Raw genomic sequence first — 9,791 nt, 5'->3', positions numbered from 1 at the left:
TTCTTGAGCATAAGTAAGCAGAATGAATTTGACATTTTCTCATTAGGCTTCTACCAACCTACTTGCATTAATTGTTCTTTAGAGACTTACCATTTTTCTATATCACTTACAGTGTGGCACTAAACCTGAAACAAGACTTTAGTAAAGAGAAGGTTTACCTCATCTCTTTCTTCTTTTAAAATTCTAGTATTGTTTTTAGTTTTACAACATTTACTAGATTGTTTTTCAATCCCAATTCCTGTAGTGCTACATATATATATATATATATACACACACACATATGTATACACATATACATATAATATGTATTACATATTATGCATATTATATACAAACACATAAGTATATATGCACACATTTGTCATCTATCTATCTATCTATCTATCTATCTATCTATCTATCTATCTATCATCTTGCCATCGTATATCTCTTTATCTGTCTATAGTATTAAGTTTGACCTGTAATGATTTTTATGTCTTTTAAAATTTGTTAACCAGTCTGGGCAATGAAAAGATCATTTGTTGGGGAATCAGAGGAACTAGGGTTAAACCCTGTCTTGGACATTCAGTATCTGTGTGATCTTGAGCAAGTCACTTAATCTTTTTGGGCTTATTTTCCTCATCTGTAAAAAAGTGGAGTATGGTCTAGATGACATCAAAAGTCCTTTACAGCTTTGAATTTAGAACTACGAATTAAGAACCATGTAGTCTTCAGGAAGAGGGAGCAGTAATAGAAGTGTGAGAGAAAGACTATGAGATGATTTTTGGACTTGTCAAACCTAAGTTTCTCCAAGCTTTCTATACTTTTCCTCATCAATTTGCAAGATGCACTAATTCTTTGTCACCTCTATAGCGGGGCAGCTTGCCCTGTAGGTAAAGGCTATGGGTGTTTTTCAGGAGGGAGAAAGGTTCATATTTGATTGGTTTTCTGTTATGTCATAGATAGAGAAACATAGCATCTATACTATTAAAATAATTTGCTGGTTGATCTTCCTGATTCAGATATCTCACTTCAGCCCATCTTTCATTCAACTGTCAAAGTGATATCCCTCAAGTGTAGGTGTGACATCTCTCCTCTCTCTCTCTCTCTCTCTCTCTCTCTCTCTCTCTCTCTCTCTCTCTCTCTCTCTCTCTCTCTCTCACACACACACACACACACACACACACACACACACACACGTGCATATTCCCATTCAATAACCTCTAGGATAAAATATAACATCTGTTTGGCTTTTAAAGCCCTTCATAGCCTGACCACTTTCTACCTTTATAATTTTCTTACACCTTATTCTACTCTGATGAGATTGACTTTCTTGGTGTTCTTTACACAAAACCATTTCTTGACTCCATGCATTTTCACTGTCTGTTCCCCATGCTTCAAATTCTCTCCCTCCCCAATTCTGCCTCCTGGCTTCCCTGGCTTTCTTTAAGTTCCAGATAAAATTTCCCCTTCTACTAGAAGCCTTCTCTAATCCCCCATAATGCTAGTGCCTTCCCTTTAAGATTTTCTCCAATTTATCCTTTTCATATATTTTTTTGTACTTAGTAATTCCCAAGGTGTCTTCCCTGTTAGACTGTGGACTCCTAGAGAAAAGAGGTTTTTTTTTCAAAATTTTATATATTTATTCCTGTCTTTGTATTATCTATATTTATCAGAGCAACTAGCACCTACTAGTTGTTTAATAAATGCTTGCTAATTTGATTTCAATCAAATAGGGAAAGGAAACAAAGGGAATGGGAGTGTCTATGGAGTGTAGAAGTGCCCAGAAAAAAGAAGAGCAAGGGAGCCAGAGAAGAGGTGCGGAGTTCAGTGTAGAGACAATTGAATACTAGTGCTGATAGAGTCCAAAATTTGGAGAGGTACTTTTGATTCATAGCATTATTATAAATAAAACCAGAAGAATAAAAAAAATAAACCAAAGTAGAATATGGATTTCTAGAGGGTTTTTTTAAAAAAAGAGATGAATAAATGAAAGTTTCACTTTTTCACCTAAAAACAAGAAAAATCATAACTGCACAGATTATAATTTCATTTTTCAGTGCTAAATGAAGTTAAACAAAAAGATTACCATGAAGATAATTGTAGTTCATGTACTAATATCTGTTACAAAAGATGAAGAAATAAAGAAATTCTTTGAAGAACTTGAAATGACTTTATAAGCCAAATTAATTTAATATAATAATATGAAAGAGTATTGATGATGGAAAATATATTGAGAAATATGATTCAGCATTAAGAAATAAAAACAAGCCTTCACTGTAAAGGAGAAGTTTTTGCCTTCTCTCTTTTTTTTTTTTTGGAGGGGGGAAGGCAGGGAAATTGGAGTTAAGTGACTTGCCCAAAGTCACAAGGCTAGTAAGAGTTAAGTGTCTGAGGCTAAATTTGAACTCAGGTTCTCCTGACTCCAGGGCTGGTGCTCTATTGACTGAGCCAACTAGCTGCCCCAAGGACAGTTTTCAACAGATTTTAGATGTACAAAAATGGAAAGATCTGCTTATGTAGAAATAGTGAACTGATTGCTAGAAGTGTTCAGGTAGATAGTAGATAATAACTTTTCTGTAATGATACAGAATGAACTCCTATTTTGCACAGTTAGACTAAATGATCTCTAATGTACTTTCCAACTTTAATCTTTTATGATTCTGTAGTTTATATGTTCTAGGGACTCCTTGTTGATGGATCTATAGATTCTCCTTAAACTTTTAGTTTCCCTTTGTAACCACTTTCTACCTCTTATGTACCCTAGAAAAGGGAAGCATTTTTTATAGAAGGTATAAAGTTCTTTGCCCTGAATTATCTTTGCTTATCTCTATTAAAAAACCCTATTCTCTACTATATTCTTACAACTTTTGCAGTACAAATTATAAAGGCTTGGTTCTGGCACTGATTCATGACACTCGTGTTCTATCCCTGTGGCTTGGTCTTTTTCTCTATTAAGATAGAGAAATATTATAAACAGATTCATAATCAGTTGAGATGGAGAGGCTTTTATTTTCAGCTCCTACAGAGAGCTATGAAGTCTCCCAGGAGAAGAGGAATCAGTGCTACACAGAAGTATGGAAAAATTTAGCTCAGATTTATGGGGAGTTGAAGAAAGATATACCCACTGGGACCTAGGGGGGGCCAAAGATACATGACAGACCCCCACAATCTCCAAGAAAAAAAGGAGACACAAAAGGGAAGAAGGACCAGCACTTAAGAATCTGGGAATCATGATATATGAGCCATCTAGGCTATTTGGAATCTACCAGTGGGAAAAGGGTTGCTGGACTGTCTAACAATTTTGAGTTCTTTTCCTTTATTGAAGAGTACTTCCAAAGGTAATTCTATGTCTGGTCTTTGGGGAAGCCAGAGGCCCCTGTAATCAAAAGACGTTATCTCAACTACTTATGGACTTGGATATAAGTTTTTGGAACCTTCTGTCAGCTTAAATAAAACCTGTCCTATAGTTAGGATAGCCCTGTGATTTATGAATGTTTATATGAAAGATGAGGACCCTTTTAGACAAATTTAAGATTCTGAGGTTTCCAGAGAAAATTCTGGGTTTGAATGTCAAAGAAATGTTGAGAAAATGCCCCAGGATTGTACCTAGTTTGTGTGAACATAAAGTTGCAGTTCACAGTGATGGGTTGCTTATGAATTTGAATATTAACCATTCTTAAACACAAAACACATCCTTGCTTTAGGAATGTCACAAGGTTAATAGAAACAGAACAAAAAAAAATTCTCTGTGGGAAAGTTGTTCACATAGTGAAGTTGTACTGCTCTTCTTAGGGGAACAATAAATCCCACTGAATACTCCTTTTACAATTGTGCTTAATTATTTCATCAAATATCAAGTTACGTTCTGATAAACATTTTACCCTATTTGTTCTGAAGCTATGATTTCATCCATGTGGAAAGTCCTTTCACTGATACAGATTTTGATAAAAAACCATAATCCCCTCAAATTACTTTTGAGTTTAGGGATTTCACAAATTCTCTCTGGTATCTCTATGGAATGCTATAAAGAATAGTAGAGTTATCTCCTTATTTTAGCTAGGATAGATCATGGTGAGCCTAACTGTAAAGGCCTCTACTATAACAGAACTTTGCCTTTTACAGACCATGACATTCCAATTACTTGGCCTTTCTTAAGAATGTAAACAGACTCTCTTTACGTAACAAAATCTTCACAAGGTTACACTAATTGCTGAACCACCATGTTGTATCATTTGTTTGAATATTTTTGTCCTACATATTTTCAAAGTTAGAGATAAAACATAATAAAAAATGGCATTAAATCTTGTAGTCCTTTGCACGAGGAAAAAGGACCAAATAACCATGTCTGAAAATTTGTCCTTTCTTCTAACTACAGGGTTCTGTTATATCCCATCAGATTAAAGCCAAATCTCGGCATACTCAGTAGAACAAAATTGTGTTCATTCATATGGATTTGCTTTCAGTAATCTCTCATTTGCCTTTATAAGATGAAGTGGAAAGTTGGCAAGAATCCTGTAAAACTGGGCAGCATGGACAGCCAAACCAGATTATTAGAGACAAAACCCTATTCTGTACTACATTCTTACTACTTTTGCAGTACAAATTATCTGCAGCTGTGGACAACTTCTAGCATTCAAACAATGGGCAAAACCCTTACTTTTTGACCTGTGCTGTCTGGTTTGGCTGTCTGTATGATCACGAATGCCAATTTTCCATTTCATATCAAGCTGTATGGACTTGGTCAAACACTTCTTCCTGGATGCCAAGGGACAGGAGAATTTACTTCTTAGCCTGAGTAACATAAAGCAAGGAAGACTAAGTTTTTTTTTCAATATTCAATTAGATAGATGTCACATCTCAATAAATGGCTTATATAATTGAAATACCCAATTTATGTTTATTTGAAATCACTTCTTACTAGCTCACTAGATGAAGTCTTTTATCACAGAAAGTCAGATCATTCACTCTCTCCAAAAATAGATCAATAGAGAAAATTGTCTTAATATTTACTAGTCACTAGTCAACTAACCTGATGACTCTAAAGCTGAGTTGAAACAACTGGCAAGGAGGTTGAACGAGAAAGAAGAAAGGCAATGGTGAGTGAGATAGCTCGATTTTCCTGGCAGGTGACTAAAGAGTAGATGGACTATAAAAAGTTTTTATTTTTAGGCTAAAATGAAAAGGCAAAGTTGCAGTTTTCTGTAAAATAAAGAATCAATATTGATATTCACTCAGAATATATTATTTGATGTACCAAAGTTTTTCCTCATGCAATTTAGTGTGCTTTGTATCTTTGTGAAATAAACCTTTTTAAAACTAGGAAAAAGGTTGCCAAGATCAGAGAATCAGATTGAATTTCTCACTTAAATTTTAAACCTGTCCATTGTTTTAGAGCCTCTAAGTAATCCACAGCTGCAGGTCATTTGTACTCCCAAAGTTCTAAGAATGTTGTGCTGAGTGAAATACTAGTAACTGCTGGACATAGGCCAAGGAAAAATGGAGGTTAATTTGATATGTGTTGCAGTGCCCAAGAAGTTCAATTCATGTGTGCTAAAGTACATACAATTATCCCAATTAGTACATAATTAGTTATTCAAATAGATTTTTCATATTCTGATTTTTGCAATTAAATAATATCTATGCAATTGAGATTACTAGTATTACTGAAAGTTATACAAGTGTGCATATATATGTATCTGAGAACACATGCATGTATATTATATCCTATATACACATATCTATAGGAAGCATGACATAGTGGATAAAGAGATGGCCTGGGAATCAGGACCATAAGGAAACAAGTCCCTGTACAGTCAATCATGAGCAGCTCTCCTGAGAATTGTTGTTATGAATAACTTTAAGGATCTAATTGAGTAGTATAGTGAACTCTCTATTCAGCAATAAACTAAAGCAAAACATTCAAGAAACTTAAGCACAACATTCACAACATAACAGAACAAGTTATTACTAAGGTGGCCTCATAGTCTTAAACAAAACATAACATTCAGTAAGTCACAATGTCCTCAATTGATATAGAGTGTCCAAGTCAAGTCTTCTTTCATCTTGACTCCACGCTGGCTTCCAATCATCCTTAAGTCAGTCAGCCTTAAGCGGTAATCATCCTTAAGCCATACTTAAGGGGTAGCAGAAAGTACAAACACCATCCACCCCTAGGTCACAGTAAATTACAATATCATCACTCAACACTGAGTACCCGAGTAAAGTCCTCTTTCATCTTAACTGGAGGCTGACTTCCAAACTCCACAGCTCCTCTTCTATGGGCTGATCTTTCTCAGCTCTTGCCTGTATTCACTGGACTCTTGCCTGGACTTAGAGGTAGGCAGCTCTCCATTTCTGTTCCATATTGCAGCTCACAGGGACTGCTCTAGTCCAAGCTCTTCACAGTTTCTGTTTCTAGGACAACAAAGCTCAACAGGGCTACAACAATATTTATACACATTACTGGCACTATTATCTCAATTCACTTTCTGTCTGAGAAATCAACACAGACCGACAAAGCACCGACATCACAACCATTCCCTCTCTCAGTTCTTCTTGGTCCCAGTCTGTGCTTGAGGTTTTATCTGCTCTGCTCCTTCCTGTTTTACCCTTCCTATTCTGCCCTTCCTGTCCTGCTCTTTTGGCAGGCTCCATGTGATGATGTTAGGCCTATTAAAGGCAGGAAGTTCTCCAAACTCCCTTAGGCCTGTTAAGGGCAGCACAATTCATACTGTTTCCAAAAAAGCCTTGACACAATCAAAGGCAAGGCTCAAAGGCACTTAAATAGCTGAAACAAGCAGCAAAGTATTACTTTGTTTGCCATTATAGTTCCATCTCTGACATATTCTTGCTTCATGACTTTGGGCAAGTTACTTATCTTTTCAATATTCTAGCCAACTCTCTAAGACTGAGTTGCAGAGAAGGTGCTAACTTTCACTGGTAGAAGGAGTTCTTAGTTGAAAGTTCCTAACATCATGAAACTCCAGGTTTGGTTCCTATCACAGTCCCTACATATATATTTACATCTATGTGTATGTGTGTGTGTGTGTGTGTGTGTGTGTGAAAAGCAGGATGGCATATGGATAGGAGGTCAGCCACTGGGGTAAAATTCTTATTATCTATGTAATCCTAAGGAAACTACTTCAACTTTTAGTGTATCACAAAACTTCCATGAACTTATTCACCAAGATTTAGATGAGTTTAAATCTCTGTTGGTTTAGGGAATTCCCAAAATCAAAGCTCTGCATGGTGTCAGAATTGTACATATACAATAAAATATTGAAATACTTGAAGAATGTCTCTTATTTCTTTGTTGCTGTGTGGTTCCTCTCTCCAGTAGTGTAGATTATAAGATTTTAAAGCCTTTGAATATGCTGTTTTTTCTCAGAGAAAGAGACTCAACTGTGATTTGTTGCTAGGGGAATATGAGACACTAATCACAATGTCTCTAAGAATTCTCTGGCCACCATAGCATTTGTTATTTTGCATAAAACAAAGGGGTGTGTAGGAATGAAGTTGACACCCTTGCACAGTGCCTTTTAATCCCCTCCTGTTTGAGAAAATAGACCTACTGAGATTTTCCTCAGTCAGAAGTCCTGTTAATTCAGAAAAGTAAACTTGGATTTCTGACCAAAAGTTAGATGACAATACAACTTAGAGATTTAGAAGAGCTGATAGAAGAAAAGGTAGCTAACATTTAACAGTAGAATTTTAAGAAGGGGTCAAAGGGAAGAATTTTCACATAGATCATTGTGCTTTCAGGTAGAGCTGAAGTGAGAAATAGAGATTCATTCTCAGGTTTTAGCTGAGAGCTCCCTGGAAAAATTACAGATACTGGTTTAAGAAGTTTGCAAGTTGGCCAGAGCCCAAGCCTGATGAGACTGCAAAGGGTGCATCAGTGTGCTTGACTGGTGGAATTCCCTGTGTGAAAGAAGCTAAGGATATTGCTTCTGCAGAAGCATGCATAGATTTTCTGAAATTGGTTCTAGATTGCTAAGCATGTGGTAGATAGCAATTTTTTTGATTGACTGCAGTTGTAGACTGGAACTGGGGGCACCTTCAAAAGGCCTTAGTTTGCCTTGGACTCTTCCTCTATTGCTTGGACCTCTTATCTTGGTTTGAGTCCTTGGCTGACAAGGCTATAAAGGGAGAGGTCTTGGACCCTCTCCTTCCAAAATCATTATGTGGTCCTATGAATATTGACCTCAGTTCTCTGCCTGTCTTAGTGTTTGTTCTTTTTCATTTTAAGTTAAGGAAGTTGGTAGGAATGTGTGAGTTCCAAAAGGTCAAAAGAGATTTGGAAGTCTAAGAGGTTCCATGAGTCTGAGAGCTGGAGGGTTGTGGCTATGCCATATTTTGTAGCCATTAATCAGCATTAATTGATTTGAGGAAAGATGTACTACTTTTAGAGCAGCTAAGCAGTAGCTGAGGCAGAACTCATCTAGCACTAATGGGAGCTTTACAAGTGAGCTTAATGGGAACAGTATTCTGTAGAAAGCGTGTTACTTTTGATCTTACTCTCTCCAGGAACAAAGGTAATATGGGAAGAATCTACTTCAGAAGTATTGGGGAAAATTTTAGTGCATTTTTTCTTACTATATCTTTGAGGTAAATATACTTTTTAAAAGTTACCTGATGTTATTCGGTTAAAAGAAACTGGACAGTTAATCATTGATAGTTAATGGTGAGGGGAACAAATGCAGAATGGGTAGGGAGTTGACATTGAAGGAGAGATACTTCAAATCCTAAAGGGCACACCTAGAACCCTGAGGGGGAAATGTAGCAGCCTGGCTCTGGGATAGCGAACTCAGAGAATATAGTCAGCATAGATAGCAAATATATGGAGCCAAGTCTCTCCCAGATACTTTCACTGCATATCATCATCACTCTCCTGGCAGCAGGGACCTAGCCCCTTTCACGTGGAGAGCTGCATCCATCCTCTGATGCATATTATACCAGTCCATAGGGACTAGGTTCTAGTCAACTTTCAGTTCAGGGACTATTTTTGCTTTTTCTTTATTGCCTCAGAGATTAGCCCAGCCTAGCATATAGTAACCACTTAATAAATACTTTAAAAATGATTAATTATTATTTAAAAGAGCATAGCTAGCTTTTAAGGTAGACAGCCAGGTGGTATAGTTTATAGGGCACTGGACCTGGGGTCAGGAAAAACTGAGTTCAAATTTGAACTACCTCGCAGGGTTGTTGGTATCAAATGGGATAATATTGATGAAGCATTTAGTACAATACCCAGCACATAGTAGTAGCTTAATAAATGCTTGTTTCCTTCCTTCTTCCCACTCCTACCTACAAGTGCATGCTAAGAAATGATAAAAGAGCTTTAATTTATTAATACTTACTGAACTTATTTTAATGGATATTAGGTGACTCTTAAAATAGCTACAGTTGACCAGCTACACCAATAAGGAATATCTGGTGTGGAGTAGCAGAAGGCAACCCTTAGCAATGAGCAGGGAAGAACAACAATTTCTGATGAACAGGGGAGAGCAATGCTGGCACAGAGCAGGACTGTCAGAGAGGAGTCAAATGATATCAGTAGAACTCAATGGATACTTTTCGGTTTTGGAAGAATGAATTGTACCTATATGCAAGTACCAAGGATACACGTGTCCCTCTTTGGCATGGATACAAATGTGTTTCCCATGTGTGTATGTCCTGCCAAGAATTCTTGTAACTATTCATTATTCCCACTGAATGTGTATGCACTGTAGGAATCTTGCTTTAAGGTTTATGTGGTGTGTGTGTGTGTCTGATATTTCATGGTTATTTTATTTACATTGTTATTTAAG

Source organism: Petaurus breviceps, unplaced genomic scaffold (assembly GCF_028583685.1).
Source record: "Petaurus breviceps papuanus isolate PSGF00001 unplaced genomic scaffold, PetGlider_PUasm1.0 38, whole genome shotgun sequence".
NCBI classification, from domain to species: domain Eukaryota; kingdom Metazoa; phylum Chordata; class Mammalia; order Diprotodontia; family Petauridae; genus Petaurus; species Petaurus breviceps.
Note: the sequence above shows the minus strand (reverse complement) of the source record.